Source organism: Oenanthe melanoleuca, chromosome 2, assembly GCF_029582105.1.
Source record: "Oenanthe melanoleuca isolate GR-GAL-2019-014 chromosome 2, OMel1.0, whole genome shotgun sequence".
Lineage (NCBI taxonomy): Eukaryota > Metazoa > Chordata > Aves > Passeriformes > Muscicapidae > Oenanthe > Oenanthe melanoleuca.
In genome coordinates this window covers 59,513,365-59,533,959 of record NC_079335.1, presented here as the reverse complement: position 1 = coordinate 59,533,959, position 20,595 = coordinate 59,513,365, and the positions used below count along the sequence as shown (strand labels likewise).

The window sequence follows — 20,595 nt, the reverse complement described above, 5'->3', positions numbered from 1 at the left end:
TAATGGCATGTAGGATGGTGGGAGGCAACTTGGAAGAGCAGTGAACTCAGGAACATTGTGCTTATCCTCTGTGAGTTCTCAAATGATGTCCCAGTAGACTGATGGAATAGTGCTTCTTGAGAGTGAACACTTTCTCTTTTGGAGGTCAGTGTATCCATAAGGCTTCATAGTGATTTGTGCAGGAGCAGGTTTTGCTGGCAAGAAGAGAGAGCTACAAACTGTTTTATGCATTTTCATCTGAGAAGAATCCACTGGTCAACAGGTGGGAACTGTGCCAGAGAATGTTTGGAGCTGCCAACTTGGTGTTTGGGGGCTAACTGTGGAGGTTCAAGGGATGGCTGGTTTCCAGCTGTATGAGCAGGTAGCAAAGCAGGATTCACATCAGTTCCTTGGCTGCCCCAGGTCACTATCTAGTATTTCAGCATAAAACCCACCTCAAACAATTTATAAAACTGTGTTAGGTAGTAGACTTACAGGCAGACCCATGTACTCTACCACTGCCTGTTCTATGGGGGTAGCAACTTATGGTAGGGAGGTGCAGAAAACAAGCATTCAGCAAGCTACAGTGATATTTTTGCCTCAGCTACATAAATCTTCCAGAGTTTGTCTGCCACTCATATTGGAAGAGATAGAATCAGGGGAGAGCCTGGTAGTGAGTGGGGACTAGCTGGAAACCACTTCTGCCTTCTCCTGTACCACTGGCACACTTCAGAGTATGAATTTCCTAAAATAGATACGGGATGCCCTACCACACTGACCTGCATAATCTGAGAAACTTCTGCCTGAGTTTGGTTGTTGTTATGAAGTTCTTTTCTTACTCTGGCTATACATATTGTTGTATCATTAACACTTTTTTTACCCATGTGCATTCATTTTTGTAGGTGAGACTGTCATATCCCTTTAGGTGAAGGACAATTGTTAGCTCCTAAATTTTGATGGTTAGTGATTGAAATATAAAACATTTGAGTCAAGGACTGAAGTTCTTTTAGAACAAACCATTCTGTCTGTCTTGACTTTAAATGTATGGATTAAAAGAAATTTATCAGAGATAGGAGAAAAAAAAGGCATATAAATGGGGAAACACAGGGAAAAAATATCTGGGACATATAATATGCTCTAATGGGCAGGTTGGGTTAGAAAAAAAAAATGCTTGGTTTGGGAGTTGTGTTTCAGGAGCAGGATGTGATCTGATTGGAAATTCCAAAAGAACTGAGCCCACAGAAAGGCTCTGATTGGATGGTGAAAAGGAGAAAGGCCATGTTCTTTTATAGATCCATGTGTTTATTATGGCATGAAGTAAGTGGTGGTGGAATCTTAATGATCTCTGTCTATATGCTTGATGTGTTTTTTGTTTAGCTCTACTGAGAACTTGCGGAGTGCTGCATGGTGTAGTGGAGAGCTTGCACTTCAGGAGAAAGTTCTGGGAGGTAATACATTTCAACCCTGAGGGACCAGCCTTAAATCCTGTGGGGGCAGAAACTGATTTCATCTTTTGGATGCCAAGGAGAGGATACAGAAGCTGACTACTAGAGATATCAGGTGAGTGAGAAAGTGTGCTGATCCTTCCCACATTCCAGAAGTTTTAGATTGGAGGGAGGTCACTGGCTGGGTTTTGGCCTGTTTGACCATGCACAGCTGTGTAGCAATGAAGACTTGCTTTGTTCTGTGTCTTCCTCTAAAAATGTAACGTAGGCCTATTTCCGCCAACTCATAATTATTTTATGCAAGACACTCCATGTTTATTCCTTGTGGCTTCCTTTCCCACTTACTTGTTGTAGCAAGGGCACGAGGCTGTTCCCAGGATCTTACTAAGTTTGCATTAGCAAAAGAAAAGTCTTAGCTAGGGAAATGAGATATGGATGAGTAAGGCTTGAAAGCTACTGATAAAATATCAAAGCATGGCCAGATATTGCCTGCACGTGTGTGTGGGTATAAAGTAATGGGAAAACCTAGGACAGGAGGTTGCCATACGGTGGGAGGGAAAGGATGGCGTGAACTGTGGCTTGTTTCACTGTCACAAAACATCCAAAATAACCTGAAGCTTTAAGTGCTGGTCCTGTAAATTCCTTATCCTTCTCTAAAAATACTCAGTGGTCCTTAGGATGGCTCCTGCTGGTGTTTGCAGGCATGACCACTTAACCCTGATGTCTGAACCACAGTTTTTCAGGAACCTTCCTTCCTTTAGGGTGGTTTCTTGGAACTTGAGTGTTGTTGCATTTCCCAGAAGCAGTAGAGACCCTTCTTGGAGTGAATTGACTTCTGTGGCCTATCATGCTCACAGAAGCATAAAACTGTGAGGAAATAGCAGTTTTGATAAAAAAGCAGCAGACTGGTGAGCACTGAGCAAAGAGGAACTTGTTTAGTGCTGCAGGGCTGCCTTCAGTAGGAAATAAAGTTAATTGTCATCTGGCCTAAGTTAAATGGATGACCTCATGAGCAATAGTGTGTTTAATCACAAAGCCACTAGAAACATCTTGACATGAGATGGAATTGCTTTGTCAGAGTTTGTTCTAAAGGGATTGGGAACAGAAGCAGTGAGGATAGAACATGCCATCAGTACAGAATAAACCTCCCTGTGTCTCTCCTTCCTCACTGGTTTGCTGTGAAATGGTGGAACAAATGTGCTGCCATCTGAAAGGTACAAGCAGCCTTGAAAATTTAGGTCAATCCCACAGTAGAGAAATGGGGACCATCACAAATACTTTATTGCAGAACTCCACTTCATGTCTGAGATCCTAAGTGATATTTCCCAAATATATCTAAATGAATTACTCACCACTTGTGTAGTGACTGGAAGTCTGAATTAATTGAAGAACCTAGTGATTATCTCCAGTAAAGAACAAAAAATGGGAGAGAAGGGAAGGAAAAAGGGAAAGGGAAAGGAAAAGGAAAGGAAAAAGGGAAAGGAAAAGGAAATACAGTCTTCACAAATTTCTCAAAGAAATTATCATTTTCTTTCTATTATTCTCTTGGAAGAACTGCTCTTGAGTGACTAAGTTAAATAACACAAGCAAAAGATGATGATTCATGCTGCTTTTCCTGATAGTTTCTAGTGTTCAAAAGCCAGTATCACAGCTGCAGCTTTGAATAAATGCGTGGGGAAAGGAATAAAATTATAGTAGGTATGTTAGCGTAATGTTCCCAATGTGCAGCCTGTGTATGTGATTACCTAATATTCCTTACCAGCTGTTTCTTAACATTAGTCATAGTGATCTAAAACAACCACCCTCTCTTCATTTATCTCAGTAAACATTGTTCTTTTTTGAAGAGGTAAGCTGTTTAGGAACAAAAGTTGTTCCCTCCTCCCCTTCAGCTTTTTCGTCTGCATGTCGTAATTGTCTTGAATTGGAAACAGCTATAGCTGACCGTGTAAGTAATAACAGTGAGGAAATATTTAAATATGGTAATAGCTATATTTGAGTACCATCATGAATGTGTTTTCTAGTAGTGTCTAGAAAATGCAAGGCTCTGTTCTCATGCCAGGACAAAACTAAGATAAGAGGAGGAAATGTTTTCATTTTCTTGTTTAACACCACACTTATGTCTTTCCAAATGGAATCAAGATACTCCCTATAATTCAGTGTTTATCTTCTCATTTGAAGCTGCTTGTACTGTGCAAACATTTTGGTTTTATTTCAAATGTGCTTTGTCATAATTCATAACCTGTTCATGCTAGCACTTTCCTAAGTGTCTGTCCTACTTACTGATGGTGAACAGTGCTTTATTACTGTGAAACGCTCATGAAACTCAGTGGGACATATGTTTCCAAATACACTGGGACACATTCAGTGGAGACAAGTGCTGCTCAGGGTGAAGAGAATCTGCTCGAGGTCTGTCTGAGGAGGAAATGACAGGAGTGCTTGCGAGACTGAGAAGAGGCAGCAAGTGGAACTCCTCTTTGTGTGGCTTCAAGTACACTCTCTAGGCGGGGTGGTGACCTTCAGTGATATGGCAAGCTGCAAACCAAAACCTCTCTGTAGCTGAAACCACAAGACTCATTCCTTTCTCCAGAAGAAGGCCAGAGTTAACACATGAAATAATAATGGGTCATAAGCTGATCATAAGCAACCTGGGTTGGACCATGTGATCTCTGAGAGAGCTCCTTTGTTTTTGTATTACATCAGTGTGAGCAAGGCTGCAATTTTGTCCAGCACTTAAAAGCAAGTATTTCTCAATGATTTGTCTAAGGAAAGGCCATATTAGTCTATATTTTAGTATGTGTGTGGCACTGAAAGGAAAGCTGAAATTTCCTACCTTGATCTTGAGCACAGAATGGATTGACAGGATTCTTTCTTGTCAGCTGTCAGCAACAAGAAACCTTTGTGCTCCTCTGCAAAAATGAAGAATTTGTGAAGCAGAAATCAATTCTATCTGAAAAAGTTTATGAATAAGTATTTAGAAGAGGCAATTTAAAATCCTGAACAAAAAGAAACTCAAAGGACTAACCAATATGGAGAAATAATCAAACTGGACATATATGGAGGGAAAAATACCCTATTTGCAAGTTTGAAAGCTAGTACAGATATCAAGGAAAAGTGTAGAGAAGGGCTCAGCTGGAATTTGATGAAAGATCAGTGAGGATGTATTATTAACATGTAATGTGCACTGCACATACCTTTTTGTCGACATGTAACATGCAAAATCAAGGTTGATTTCTGCAAAAGACCCCTCATTTTTTCTTCTGTTTTTCTGGTAGCCTACTCAAACTGTGTCTTCTTTTTCTCTCTGCACCATGTTCCTGATTAAACTGATGGACACAGAAGAGGAGTCTTCTAATCTCAGATAGATCATGTTTGGTTTTTTTTTTTTTTTTTTTTTTTTTTTTTTTTTTTTTTTTTTTTTTTTTTTTTAAGAAAAATCAACAGCTAAGGGAAATTGAAGTAATTTCAAGTACTTGCTGCTAGGTAGTTGATAGCCAAAGCTCTTTATAGAAAGCAGTGTTGAAAATGAAGTGCCAGAAAATGAAGTGTGCCATTCATAGACAGTTAAGAAATCTTCAAAACTGTAGCCCACTGATCAGTGCCACACTTTTTGCCCTTGAAGTTGTTTAATCTATGTAGAACACTGGCATGCAGCATGTACAGTCATTGTTTCTCTTTGTACTTCCATTTATATGTTTGGTGCTGCACCAGAAAGAGATGTGTCAGCTGAAGCATATGTTGGGATACCTGACAGAGTAAATTCCAGACACAGAATTCAAATACTGAGTTCAGGTCTTTTTGTGTAGGTAACCAGATGCTATTTAACAAAAAGATGCCACGTAATTATTCACAGAGAAAATATTTGTAGTGAACACATAAGCACTGCAAGCATGCGTTCTCGAATAGTTTGAAAACAGCAGTGTAAATGCAATTTATTTCTGAGGAAGTTTGCTCCAGCTTACTGCCATACCAGCTCACACTCCTGCTGTTGCCTATACATTGTGTTTATGAAAAGTAACAGCTGCAACATCTGTTACCATCACAGCATATTTTCAGCACAGCATTAACACATATTTATATCATTTACATGGTCTTTCTTTTCTTCTCACCTCTTCATCTGAGACAACGACTCATCCTTCAATATAAACATGCTGTGCTTAAATAACCTGAGCCTCCAAAAGTTGAAAGGCGTCCGCAATATATCTGGATCTATTGCCAAATCCTACTTGACTGGGAACATACAGAAGACTCTGGCTGGGAAAACGTCAGCAATTAAAAGCATTCAGGGTTCTTGAAAATTAATATTTTCTTCATTTTAGTTTATCTAATTCAACAAGGATGTCCCCTGAAGTCAAAAGGTTAATATTCCTTGGGTGTCAGCAAAGACAGTAACCTATCTTCTGGATTTCTGCAAAACATGTTTTCTTCTTAAACCAGTTGAATCAAGCAAGGGATTTTAAAGCTTCTTCATTTTCACTGGCTTGTTCTTTTTTTTTTTTTTTTTTTTTTTTCTTTTATCTTGTTACTTACCAGGAAGGAACAGTAATCAGCCAGCTAACATGTAACTCATACACTTAGATTTTGTAGTCCTCTCACAATGTCCTCCATATTTATAAATGTGCTGTGAAATTTACCTCTAATTTTAGTAGGGTCTTGTCTACTAGAAAGATGAAGAAATAGCAACTATTTGTCATCAGGCTGTGTCAGATGAGGAGAACTGAGTCTGATGACATATCTTTGGTCTCCTTTTTCACTTTCTCCCATTCATTTGTGGGTGTTTGGTTTTCACTCAAAGTCTGACAGTTTGATTCACGGGTTATTTGAGCTGTCCAGTGTTGTATAATATCAACCTCCATGCAGCACACAGGGTCACACCTGCACATTTAGCTAGCTAGGCTGGTGTTGCTCCACATATCCTCCTTCACCATTCAAACACAAGGCGAGTTCATGATCAATGCAAGCATAACACACTTTGAAAACCATTCCAAAATGAAACCCCCAACATAATGATCTATGACTAATTGCTGATGCCTCAGGTGATTGCTTCCCTCCATGAATCCTGGTAGAGTTTAACTCTTGATAGTCATTGACAATATTGGCAATTATTGATGGTCATCTAAGATTGCTGTCTGTGTTCACCCTGTCCAGGTGAAACAACCAATAAAGAAGCTCAACTTCTTCCTAATATGATCTGAAGAGGGTATAGTTGAGATGTCTGTACTGTGTAACTGTTTGAAATTGTGTTATTTTTTAGCTTGGGTCACTGATGTTATCTGTGATCTTCCTTGTTATTAAATAGGCATAGTATCATCTTCACAGAATAATATTAAAATAAGTCTTATATTAAAATAAGTCTTGTTTTTGCACTAATCTACACTATAAATATCTGCAAAAACCCTATGATTTTGGTAGTAATTTTCTGAGAGAATAACAGGCTGTTGATGATATACTTCTACCTGTATATCATTGAGAGCTGCTTACTCCTTTGTTACTAATTGGTGGCTTGCTATTAAACAATATTATGTCAGGCATGGTGCATCTAGAGAAAACTCTGACATAAAAACTTTACAGAAATCATATTTCAGGGAAATCAGGGGTGCATATAGTTGAAGTTCCTTTCCTATTCATTATCTGGAAGTATGTTGTTCTCATCATCCTTAGATTTTTCACCATAATCTCATGTACACCAGTGGTTTCTGAAAGTCAGAATTTACATTTCATATAATAATGAAATAAAAGGTAAATAAGGACATGAAGCTTTCTATACTCTATATAGATCAGGATGGAATTTTTTCTTGCAGTCATTGCCATGTACATTTCTGAACTGATCATGCTGCTATAAGAGCAAAAGCCCTTTCCTGAAGAGTTTGATAAATAGCTATCCTTGTTTCCAGTATGCATGAGGCTTAAGGGGAGAGGAGGCAGTCATGGGTTCAAGCAACATTTTAAACTGTCAATAAAAATCAATAGACATTATTGAAGTGATTTTAACAAATATTGGATACCCACTTTCCATGTAATACAAGTAATATGCTGGGAGGGAAAGGCATTAGAGCTAAACAGACCTTTGATAACATGGCCACCCATTCAGATAAGGGAAAGGTGATTCATTGGGTGGGAAAACATGCCTTTGCTTCCTGTGCCACAAGGAACCATTGTGCTACTTGAGCAAGGACAGTCAAAATGAAACAGAGTGAAGCTGTTCACTGTCTGGGAGGTGTCACATGTGGGGTCAGGCCAGAGCATGTGCGCAATTGCTTCCCCGCTGTGTGTGCCAGTGCGCATGTGAAATCTCAGCCAGGTTTCTGCAATGCCTCCAGTGGATGGGAAACTTGTTCAAACTCAACATACGCCCTTCTGTCTGCATTTAAGTTACAATTAATAGCATGAATTATTATTTAATCTTCTAAAGGTTTTTTTATCATTCTACAGAATGACTGCCATGTGAAATACAGACAATAAAGTATTGATGGTGTTCATGCAGTAGCTGGAAGCAACACTCCTATAGATCAAGAAGTTGCAGGATAAAATTCTGTGTTGTACAAAGTGATCAGAACACACTAGCCCTGTTGGTCTGAATAACCTATGAAACACCTCAATAAAGGTAACACCTTATACACTAAAGACAAGTCTCAAACCCAGACACTGAATTTTTTTGTCTTTGTTTAACAGCATACAAGAATGAAGAAATAAGAACAGGGATAAAAAAATAATGACACTTTGAAAGTAGAACATATAAGAACAAGAGACAATAAAAAGTTATGAGAACATATTAATCACACACAGTCTCACCATCTGTTGACTCCGTATATATACCCCATCCTACTACTCCATATGCTACTTGAAGATAAATACATATAATGATGGATAACAAGCAAAAAATAGCACACAAAAGGTCTAACATACACATAGTAAATAAGCATATGGCATAATGACCCCATTTTGGTGTATCTGGTGTGACCTCCCAGAATGCACAAGCAAGGAAAGGCTGATCAGTGACTGAGCAAATGTGGCATTAAGGAGATCTAGTGACTTCAGTCACTGAAAATTCAAAAAACATCATCCATGGAAGAAACCTAAACTGAATAAATAGTCTAGGAACATTAAATAGTGGGACATAATACTAACACAGAGCACTTCACAATCCTGTCACTCGTCTTCCATTATCCTTTGTTTCCTTTCCATACATGTCCAAATATTAGTGACTTTCTTTGATCACGAATCCTATTTTGCTCTGTCAGTGGGTGATGATGGAGTCACATTTAAGGAGCTAGAAATCTTTGAGGGTACTTTTCTGCGGACTGTGGAGCGGAGGAGAGAGATGGAGAGTCTTTTCCTGCTGGCTGTTACCTGTGCAAAGGTACAACCCTCAGGTAAGAGCAAGGTCCTCTTGCATCAGAGAACAAGGTTTGCTCCTGTAGGGCAACTTGAAGGGATATTGCTCTGAAGGTGCTTGGTGCTTCAAAGGAGCTGGCAACTCTCATTTTTATTTCCCTCCTCTTGCTTCTCCAGCCTGTCACGTTCTGGATGGGAAAGAAGTTGAACTCTCTGCAACATGATTAATAGGTTTGCAGCCAAGTTCTGCACTATCTTTGCAGTCCCAGCCAGAAAAGTAGGGATTTTTCCATCTGGGAACTCTGGGCACCCAGTAGGGGCATCATCAGCATTTCATTTTGGTTAGTGAAGCTGGATTGACAAACACCCCATGGTCTTTTTCAGGTGTTACTATTGTGTCCTCTACTCCCATCACTGCTTATTTGGCCTAATATATAGTCCCACAGTGTTTAATAATTTATTGTATGTGTAATTAATGGATGGATAGGCTGTTTAACACTGTCTACATTTCCCTCTCAAATATGTAGAACCAAAGATAGAATTTGTCTTGCTATAAATGGTAGCAGTTCCTAAATGTATTTTCATTTGAGCATCGCCTTGCACACCATGGAACTGGACTATGCCAAACTGATGCAGATCTGATAGCAGCTATCAGTTCCCAGTTCCCAACAGCCTTTTTGATTTGTAAGGAAGCAGGCAGCAGCTTGGTGTTCAAATCCCACTGGTAGAGAGAGACTTTACCTCTGTGGTCTTTCATCTCATACAGAAGAAATGAGCCTTTGGCCATTGGTTGCTGTGGTTTTCATGGCAGCTACAAAGATTATTTTGGAAGGCAGTTGACTCTAGCTGGGAACTTTGATCTTTATTTCTTAATAAGTTGTGCTCAGTGTACAACTATTTTTATATTTCTGTTCCTGTTACAACTTAGAGGTGTTTGCTGTTTTAGTGGGAATATTTTCAACCCAGCAATAAAGTTATGCCTGTGTCTGAAGGAAAGCCACTGCAAACTGCTAATTTAGTTGTTGTACTGTTGGTGTTGCTGTAAGCCACATGTCAAGGGACTGACCATTCTCCATTCACTTACAAATGATAAACCTGGTGTGTGCTTGGATTCTTCTTCTGGAATGTGGAAGAAGAAAATCCTGTTGTAGTGCTCTACCTTCCTCTGTGAGTAGTTCCAACATTTAGAGCAAGTGAAGTTGCTACCCTTTTACAGAAGAAGGAAGGGGTTTAAATCTGGTTCACTTCCTAAGTACTTTTGTGATTAAAAACACAGAGCCCTTGTTAAGCTCTGTTTACTGTTCTTAGTTATGTTTTCTTTACTTGCAGCTATGTGATCCTGATGGATACTTATGGTTGCAGATTCTCTCTTTATCACTTCTGTTGTCAGAGCAGTAATATGTGTTCTGCCAGGCAAAATTTAGGGGTGTCTGTCTTTTTGTGGCAGAACAGTGAGCTAAGAGAATTTAATGGGGGAGCTTCTTATGAGAATTTTCTGTTTGTTGACCACAGGTAACAAATGAAAGATCCAATAAGAGCTTTCATTTCTCTCTGGAAAAGTGACTTTTTTCTTTTGATGGTTGAGTGCTTGGCTGCCTTCACAGACAGCCATATTCCCTGCTTTTGGCTCAGGCTGGGTCTAGGTGGGTTCTGGTTGGTATGCTAGCTGTAGAGTCTGACAGACTCTGGCATTGGCAGGGTTGGAGAGAAGGGTTTCAGTATGGACGAAGAAGAAATGCCCTCAAGAAATCCTTTGCCATTGTGAACTATAGTCATTGTGAGCTATAACTATCCAAAAGGCCCCTATCAAGGGTTGCACTCACATAATCTCAATAAGACTGACGTTTTCTCTGTGATATTTTTATGCTGTGCTTTTTACAAGAAGACTTCATACCTGGCATTTGAGCTGACTATAATGTGCCATCACAGGGTATACACTATCAACCATTCTACCTGAGGAGCTGCGCTCAGACCTAGGCTGTGCAAAACTAATTATTGCAAATTCATATCCTTATCACCTTTCCTAAGGTCCACAGCTCAGTCTTTCCCCCACCAATACCCTACTTGAATGTCTGACTGAACCAAAGTTTTCCAGTAAAGAATCCACTTATAACAGTAGTATGTGTAGTGTGTAGCCTACTTCTCCTGTTAGACCTTTAAATTCCAAATAAAGAACATTAGCGCAAGCAATAAGTCAATGTCCCATGATTATAAAAGAAATTTTTTTCAAATGGATCTAATGTCACGCTTATTAACCAAAACCTTTGAATGACAGAAGAACCTGGCATCACTTCCCAATTCCTTTTCAGTTAGGAAATGTCTGTGGTCAGAGCATTTTCATCTATCGTGAACCCAAGATTCTAGGTTAAGAGAAGTGGCTAAAATGGATTTTTATAAATTCAGTGCAAATGCCACTAATTTGAGGAAGTGAATTTCTGCTACAAGGTACACTTGCTGTTTGCTATCCAGGTTTCCTGATTGAAATGATTTACTGTTTACTGCCTCCTGAGAGCTGAGAAATTTCATTCTTACAATGACAACTCTTGTGGAGATGCACTCATTTGTAGAGTGCTTCAGTTCAAAAGAACTATGTGAGTGTGTATGTAACAGTACCAATGACAGACCTCCTTGGTTGATTTTTTTCTAATGTACATTTGTGCATTTTTTCTTTTTATAAATTCTTATTTTGGGGGCATAGCGTCTGGGGATTATAATCTTGATTGGGATTTCCAGTTCACAAAGGGAGCAGTAATTCTTTCCTTTGTTTGACCGGCGTTTATCAGAATGGTGCTTATTTAACCTTGTGGGCGTTGTCGTGTGATACCACTTTTGGGTCTGACAGGCTTGGGAGATTTCCTCCTCTGCCGCCTATGACTTAGCTGTGCAAACGAAAAAGGGAACTTAGTTTACTTCAGGGAACAACTTGCTTCTAGTCTGATAAGATTTGGTGTCTTTCACCTCTAATCTTACCCAGAGTTCCCAGAGATTAACAGTGAGGGTAAACTGAGTTTAGATGAGCTGTGTTTTTAATCCTGCCATTGAAAAAGGTGGTTTTTTTTTGTTTTTTTTTTTTGTTTTTTTTTTTTTTTTTTATGTTTGTTTGTTTGTTTGTTTGTTTGTTTTGTTTTATTTTGGTTTTGGTTTTTGTTTTTGTTTGTTTGTTTGTTTGTTTTATAAGTCATCAAGCAATCAAGGAAACTTTTGATATGAAGTGGAAATATTTCAGGCCTACAGTGTACTTCCCCCGTTTCTCCATTCCTTTTCCCTCCTTCAATAGCTTCTTAGACAAGCTTAGACAAAGATTTGAGGTCCTAAAGAGGTCTTCCCTACAGAAATCATGAAGCATAAAACAGAACAAGGTTATGTATGCTTTTATTGAGATGTTGACTTTGGTGACCCGGTCTCCTTCTGGATGGTCAAAAAGAAGAACCTTTTAAAAGCCTCAGCCATGAGGAAAGCTTCATCTGGATCTCTTGCCTAATTGGATTCCAAACTCAGACAAGTCTAAATCTGCAGAAGTTGTGAGTCTGGGCTGATAGAATGATCTCTCAAGGCCCAGTCTCAGCTGAAGATTTTCCCTTTACTATCTCCATGCCTGTTCTCTTCTCCCAGCCCAGATGACGAGGAATTAGTTTTCCAGCCTTTGAGAATGAAGAGTAGAAATGAATAAAGAAGAAGCCAAAAAGGGACCTGAGGAGAGAAGCTTGTTGCCTCATCTTTACCTCATCTGCTGTCTGGTACTGTGCTTTGAATGAATCTCTGGGGCTTCTGAAGCAAGCCTTGTGCTAGAATCTGCTGCCAGTGCTCTGCATGGCTCTGCTGTAGGACATTGACTAACATGACAGGTGTAAGAGCTCTGCAATGGGGGTGCCTTGGACCACGCAGTATCTCTGGGGCACAGACCACACCTGTTCTTCTTTAAAAGACCTGGCAAGTTTTTTGGAGTTCTGTTGAGAAGTGTTGAATAACTACATCTCTACACTGTGTTCTATGTAGGGAAGAAGCATTAAGTCTCAGCTAAAGGACAGCAATGAATGTAATTTTGAGACCATATGTGACAGATAATTTCCTCTCCAGGCTGATCAGGAGCGTGTATCAGCTGTGCTGTGTAATATGTTAGACCTATATATAGCTGTCTATAGAAAGATGTTCTTGCCTCTTCACTTCAAGAAGGCTGCAGGTTAAGCCCAAATTTCTGTTAACAGAAACCATACATGGTGTAATTTGTAAACTCAGAAAACTCTCTGAAGTGTTTGCTATGAACCCAAGCTATCTTTTATTTCAACAAAGTTTCAGTGCATAACTCTTACAGCAAAGTGCAAGTCTGTTACTGGAATTGCTGGCACTCTGTGGAAAAAAAAAGTCACCAAAAATTTTGTGGTGTCCTTCTCAAATTCTTAATCAGTGGGATCTTGTCCATGATCTGCAGTTTGTGTTAGAGCATTTTCAGAAAGGGGTACTACACACACACTAATGTTTTCTTTCGTGGTTTAAGTCCATGTTTCATAAGCAATTTGAAAACCTGGGTCTCTCAGAAGGTTTCACTCTTATACACAAAAATTACAACACTTGTTTGAAAGTGATGGCACGTAACAGTCTTTTCTGTACAAGAACAGGGTTTTAATTTTGCCTGATTTGTGATATAAACAAATGGCAAGTGGCTTTGGTATATGCATCTTGAATAGGTCAGCCAAGGAGTAGAGAAGGCTGCTCTTTCTGTCCCATTTTCTTAGCTTTTGCAAGTTTCCTACAGTAGAGGAGGCAGAGCTTCTGCTGAGGCAGGCACTGCTAGCTCCACTAATGAATGGAAAGTGATGTCTGACCATGTGATACGAGAACAGCACTTTCCATGTTTGCCTGATTATCGAAGAGCTGGAATCAGCATTGACGAAGATAATGTGATGTCACTCTTTAATCTGGCAAGCCTGCAAAACCACTTCCTCCTTGTGTAGGCTGGAGGTCTCATGATTGCCATTTCACTCTAAAGCATTCATTGAAAGTGATGTAAGACAGAAGAGCTTTGACTCTCTCCTGTTTTTTAAATGAATGAATGCTATTGTGAAATTCCTTGCAGCTATATTGGGAAATACACTGGTTATTCAACAGAGTATAATGATTATCAAACAAAAAGGGAGAAAAAACCTGAAAATATTAGTTTAGATTTCTTTTTGAGCTTTAGCTTTGATTTCATTTAATATAAATTAATAGGTTAGCCATCCAATTAAAATTCTTGTTCTGAAACACCAGAGCCTGGACATTGCCAGGATTTAAAGAAGCTTGTCACCATAAAGATGTGGGAGAGGTGGGTATTTTATACCATGAGGATCCTGTTTGTAACTTTATCTTAATATAGTTTTAATGGGAGTCCTGGAATAGAACACTTCAAGATAGATTCACATTTCTTGAGATTTCTAGATGGAAGACCTTGCAGGAGATTACTCCTGCCAGGGTTTTATACAGCTGTGACTCATGTAGTGGGGTATGTGCTTTTGCAAGGAGTAGTCCCGGGCTACTGCTGAGAGTCAGGGGTCAGCTAGGGATGACAGTGAGGTTTCATGCGCAGTGGCACAGCTGAATGTCAGTCATCGAATGCATGCTGCTATTGCAGTATATATATACATCATAACGTATATATATAATGAATGTTTTCACTTGCATTTCACTCCTAGTGGAATGAATGTATAACACGAGCTGGCAAAAAGTCTTCTAACTGCCCTCTCATGCTGCTCTTATTCTCCAGTCCTACTCTGGCCTGCCAGTGAGGGTTGTGGACTCCTTGGCTAGGATGGCAGCTTTTCCAGTAGCTTCACCATAAAATATAGAAAGTAAAACTGATTTTTTTGGGAGGCCTTTGGAACCTTATGTACTACAAACATTCATTTCTGTTTCCTTATAAAATAGCTTAGTTTGCTAATTAGGTTTGAAAGTGTAAAGCAAAACAATTAATGTAAATCCTGAAATTTTGTTTGAAAAATAGATAAAAAGGATGAGAAAACCTTCAAACTATTTTTCTCAACATGTGTTTGTGCTAGATACTTAAAAGACCAGCAAAGCAAATGTTGGATGCTGTTTGAACCAAGTGATGAAATGAAAGATGTCATAGTAGTAGATCACCAAATTAATTATTGAATTTTTCTATTCATGTATTTTGAGGAATAAAGTTTGAAATTGTGATTTACATTCTTCAGGATCTTCTGGCACATCATATAGTAAAACAAAGAATGTATTGTCTCTTTAAAATATGGCTGGAAAATATTAAATCTGTAGAGGTCAGTTATTGTAGGGCATTATTCCTTGGGGGAAAGAAGTATGATAGCTACTTATATCATAGATACTTCAGAGCTGGACTAGATGATCCTTGTAGTCCCGTCCAAATCATTTTATTCTGTGACTCTGTGATACTTTTGTTGTTGAAGGAAGCAGGGGAATTGAAGCAGAAAAATTGTATTCTGGTTAATAAGAGTATAACCTAATATTTATTTTTTGTTTGCTTAGACTGCTGAACTAAAAAAATAATCAATTATTGTCATAGCCCTGTTCAACTCAGGCTTCTATGAAAGCAGGCAGAAAGAGGTTCTGTGAGCTGTATGTATGTTGCAACTATTACAGAATAGGACAATCCCTCTTAAAATTATTCTTTATTACAAGTGACATGAAGCACAAGCATGCCTGCACATGGACTGGGACAGAATGTGACACAGAGTCTGATGGCAAGGTATGCTGGGTGCAAACAGCAGAGCTGGAGGGCACAGCCGAGCCCTGTGCGGTCACATCGCGTGTGCTGCTCTGACTCTGCCAGGGCTTGACGCTGGCTCGGGGGCACTCGGAAGGACTCGCTGGTTAGAAGAGTGGACAGTGACAAGGTGTTCTCCTGATGGCTCAGGGAGAAAAGGAAAACACAGGCACATCTAGAAGGCAAGGATTTGTAGCAGTGTTTTGTTTTGAAGCTTCGCCCTGTGTTCAGAGAGACTGCCCATCAATTTCATAATCTTCAAAGTCACTGGATTCTGTGACATCAGATGAGCCTGAGGCTTGCTTTTCTCAAAGAAAACTGTGGAGTCTGAGAAGTGTATAAATTCTGTTATTCAGATTCCTGGGCAACACCTGTCAGATGCTTAAATTTGGATCCTTTCTCTGTCTTTAGTGTCACCAGTGGCACAACTGCAAGTGCCAACAGAAGCAACTTTTGAACCCCAGCCCAAGCTATTACTTGGCAATTCATCTTGTGGAGTTACACAAGGTCTGTGATGCTGAGCACCTGCCAGCATGTTCCTGAGGTACTGCTGCTGATACCCTTGAGAAAAGCTTATTCTTTCATTAAGTTAGTGCTAAAACCACAGCAACAGAATGTGTGTTCAGGACATTTCAGGATGGATATAGCAAGGTCCAGGAGGAGTGGTGTGCTGTAGTGTGCCTGGCTGATGCAGAGAAGCAGGAATGGCCTAGACAGCGTTTTACTAAATAAAGCATGTAAAGGCCTTCTTGACTTCATATATAGTACGGGGATTTTAAGACAGAAGCTTGCCTTGACAGGTAGGATAGCTATAATATTATGCCCTTAAAGGTCTTTAAACAAAGGTAATTTAATGTCCTTTTTTCAAGTTTCTCTGATGAGAAACTGTCTTCTGCCATTCATGCCTTGTTCAGCTTCTGGCAAAGTGCCTAATTAAAAGATACCTGTGTACCATGGAGACTCCAAAAATTACGGATCCACATACAAGTGTTCTTCATTTTCTTCCCAAACAGCAGAGCAACCTCTTCTTCTATGTCCTTCACTGGTTCTTTCTGAGTGGTTTCTTGAAACTTCTAGCTTTGGACACACAAACCAGGCAAACTTTTAACTGCACAAAATGTGAGATGCCCGCATATGACCAAGTGAATTCATTTGGAGAGGATCATAGAAACCAATCTTTGTTGGGAAATCTATCTTCCTTACTCTTTGAAAGATCTGAAGAATCAGTTCAGACCATGCAAGAGCTCTAAAATCATCATGTGAGGGAGCTTCAGGTGCAGCTGCCTGTCTCTTATTTTCTTTTTTTCTTTCCCCTCCCCACAGCAATTGCAGCACAACTGAGTGGACCATTGAAAACGAAGCAGCAAGATGCACTGTGTGAGGAGGTGTTTTCACTGACCATAGCTACAAATCCAGCATTTTGGCAGTTTCTGCAGGAGAATCTTTCCACTTCCTGCCTATGGAAGTCTTGAAATTCCTCATCTTGTGCTGTTGTAACTGCAGGAAAGTTTCCACTCAACACGTTGGAAAGAAATAGAAAGCTTTGCAGTTAGCTAGTGATGAAAACTGGTTTAAAAATCTGTTCCTGTCCCCCCACTTTATTCTTCTGTGACCTTCACTACCATGGGATGCATCACAGTATGTTTTGAGTGCATTTAAAACTATTGTTTTCTATCTCTTTTTGTATATCTAAACCAGCTCACTAGGATGCTGTAGTTAAAAGTTTAGTGTCACTCTGGAGCTTTAGAGGAAGAAGGCTAAGAATGTGTGTGCTTTGGGATCTGCTCTTCTAGCACGTCTGAATGACTCACTAAGGCTAATTTTAAATGCTGGTGGCATACTCTATCATGTTGGCTTGTTTTGGCATTATTCTTTAACCCTGAACCCAGGGCCAGTTTATGTCCTGCTGTAGTCTGATGGTTGGTGTTAAAAGTTCACATCACTGTGCTCTGCACCAGTTGTTTTGCTGCAAAGTCCTCTAATAAAAGTCTTCAGAGTCCAAGATAATACCAAAGCTCAGAAAGAGGTCAGGTGATGAGCTTGTACATACCAGTATTGTGGTTGACAGAGTTATGTTGATTTTTACAAGGGAACAGAATACCCAGCAACATTAGAAGTGGTAGATGTATTAATTCTTGACCTTTCCATTGAGTTCATTTGTTGTGCTCATTTTCTTTCAGAGAAATCTGAAAAGTACCTGCCCTACAACAGTTCCCAGTTTTGATCTGTTTTTAGGAGAGTCATTATGGAATGCTGCTTCTTTCCAAATTTATTTCTTTATCTCTCTTCTAGGTTTCTCTTAGGGCTCTATATGGCAGTTGTCTTCCAAAGATTAATGGAATAATCTCAATTTCCTATGAGAAGACTTCAGCAGATATTTTAGTATCTGTCACAGAAGTCTGATTCTTTGAGTCATTGGAGTTATTCTGAATTCTTTTGTTGATTGAGAGAGCAGAATTTTTTTAATGTTTAGTACATATCCCAAAGCAGACATTTTTGCATTGCAACAGGAACCAGAATGCAGAGGGACATACTGTGTTGTTCATTGTGACACGGGAAGCCAGTGGAAACACATAATTTGTAGCCAGATCTCTGTTCTGCCCTGGGACCTTTTTCCTGGCTTTTTAATACCTTCTATCTGAAGGCCAGATGTCAGGACTTTAAGAAATGGAAAGCTGCCATGATTTATTACTATGGAACATACTTGATGAGCTGACTGACCACTGTTTCCTTCAGTCCAGGAATGGTCTTCTACTGTCATCTGTCAGATGTCAGTTATAGTAGCTTGACTTGCAAGACAGGAAAAGTGAGCTACAAGGCTTTCCTAAGGAGAAATGAGATGAGAGCCTGCAGCTCTTCCAGACCCTGCCTGGTTTTAACTTGGGGGTGGTGGGGGGGGGTGAAGTCTGTTCTGTCTGGCATCTGTCACTGGCTGGGGTGTGGGACTGTGCTCTGTAGCAGGGATGTTGAGTGTCAGATCTGTGTCTCCCTAGGAAGTATTGGGGGACACTGCCATCTACTGTCTTCCTTACCTGAAATGAGAGTTTGGTTATCGACTTCAGAGAAGAGTTTCTTCTTCTGCAGCCACAAATATATATATATATATATTTATAGCTATTTTCAATTTGTCGAGTTTTCTACTTGTACATCTCTCCTAAATGTGCGGGATCCTTTCTGACATGCAATAGAGAGAACATGAAGCTGGGAGTCAGGGAGAAGAACTTCTATTTCTATCTCCATCACTTGGCATATTGGAAGACCTTAGGCAAGTTCCTCTGCCCCTGTTTCCATCCTGCCAAATGAGGTGAATGATGCTGATCTGCCTTATGAACTGCATTAGTGTTTTAGCAGCAGGTCAATGTCACTAATACTCTTTTTAATACTTACAGATTTGGACTAGTCCAGAGGAGAAGTAACTCTAGTCTGGGAAATCCATTCACAGGTGTGAGGGAAGTCATTGCCACAATATTTTCTTTTTGAGAAAAGTAGCCAGCATGCTCTCTTTCTTTCCCCATGGTGGTGAGGACTGTAGCATGACATATTATTCTTTTTTATACCTTTATTGGTCTCTGTACCTTGCCCTTGAACAGGGCATAGACAGAATGTCCATCCTCATCCATCCAGCGGGAGCAGCATGTGTACAGCAGTTGAAGGGAGCACGTGGCTCCAAAATTACGATATCAAAAAGTGTTTGCAAGATAGCACAGCCACCCCAATGGCCTTAGATTAGTCATTCTGCTCAGTACAAAACCAATACAAAGAATGCTGCGTTCAGTTCTAATTATCCATTCACAATTAATTAATAATTAACAGCAACAAATGGCATTGCTGTCTCACTCATTTAATGCCTTCAATATTGAAGGCTCTGAATCAAATTTTGTATGTGTTTGTCTCAAAATACACTTGTGTGAAACAGCTATAACTCAGCAATGTACTCATCTTGTGGAATTGATTATCTTGGGTAGTAAAGCTAGGCATACATGACTGGGAATAAATAAAATTGTAACTCCTTGTAGAGTTTATTAATTTTTATAGATCTAACTTTAGGACAACAGTTATCACTGGGCAGTAAATTACTTAGATCAAGTCCCAAGCACCAAAAGGCAGAAAAACTGAGAGCAAATATTCCAAGGTGTTCTCTTCTATTCCTTCTCCATAGGCACATACAGCTGGTGAGAGCTGGATGCATTTCTCTTCCCTGCTGGTCAAGCTAGATTTGCAAACCTGGGTGTTTCTAGGCAGTCAGTGGTACAAGGATGCTCTGGGCCTGTGCCATTGTTTGACAAAGTCTTCACAGGGTTGGGAATTAACTTCTGTGCCTCATCTATAACGAATAATAGGTGCAAGACACGAGGTCACACGGGTTTCCTGGTGCTCAGATAGAAAAGTATGCATTTCCTTGTGTGTTCATTGCTCTTGTCCTTTCCCTGGGCTATAGAGAGAACTATCTGTTCAGATATTTACATGTTTGATAAGATCCTCCCTGAGCCTTCTCTTCTCTAGGCTTTGTAGTCCCAGCTGTCTCAGCTTTTCCTCCCATTCCCATAATCATCTTTTCTGCCTTTTTCTGTGCTGGGAAGCCCAGAGCTGGATGCAGTTATCCAGACGTAGCCTCACCAGTGCTGAGCAGAGAGGAAGGATCATCTTCCTCTTCCTGTTCTTAATGCAGAAGATTGTGTTATATGGTTTTGGGAGAGACCCGTCCAGATGACAACAACAAGAAGTTATGTTTGAGTGCCATCATACTGGACATGTTTGCTTGAACTCCTTATGTCGGGACAAGGCAACCATGAAATCTCTTATCTTGATCACTGTGGTACAGCTCCTCTCAAGACAAATTTCTCATTTTTCTTATTTCTCACTTTTTCTCATCTCTCTAACCCACCTGGGTGTTCGAAGGTTACATTTGTGTTTTCAGATGTATTATGGAAGAAGCAGACAAGTGATGAGAGCTGTGAGGGTCATGAAACCAGTTCTTTTTCAGTGTAAGAAGCATAGAAGATTCATAGAATTAGGAAAAAAAAAAAATCCTGCATATGATTCTCAGCTTCCTCATCAGATTATATCATCTTAACGAGTCCTATAGGCCCTCCAGAATACTATTTT

General features: G+C 39.7%; 1 long non-coding RNA gene across 2 annotated transcripts in view; it reads left to right on the top strand.

Moving 5' to 3' along the window:
- The window catches only part of LOC130249751 (uncharacterized), a 39,927-nt gene that overhangs the window by 9,002 nt on the left and 10,330 nt on the right, over positions 1–20,595 (top strand). Inside the window, exons 2-3 of one of the 2 annotated variants that reach the window (XR_008839850.1) lie at positions 1,357–1,539; positions 16,813–17,077. This is a non-coding gene — a long non-coding RNA (uncharacterized LOC130249751). Of the gene's footprint in view, positions 1–1,356; positions 1,540–16,812; positions 17,078–20,595 lie in introns of those variants that run through there. The other variant, XR_008839851.1, reaches the window with a different exon arrangement.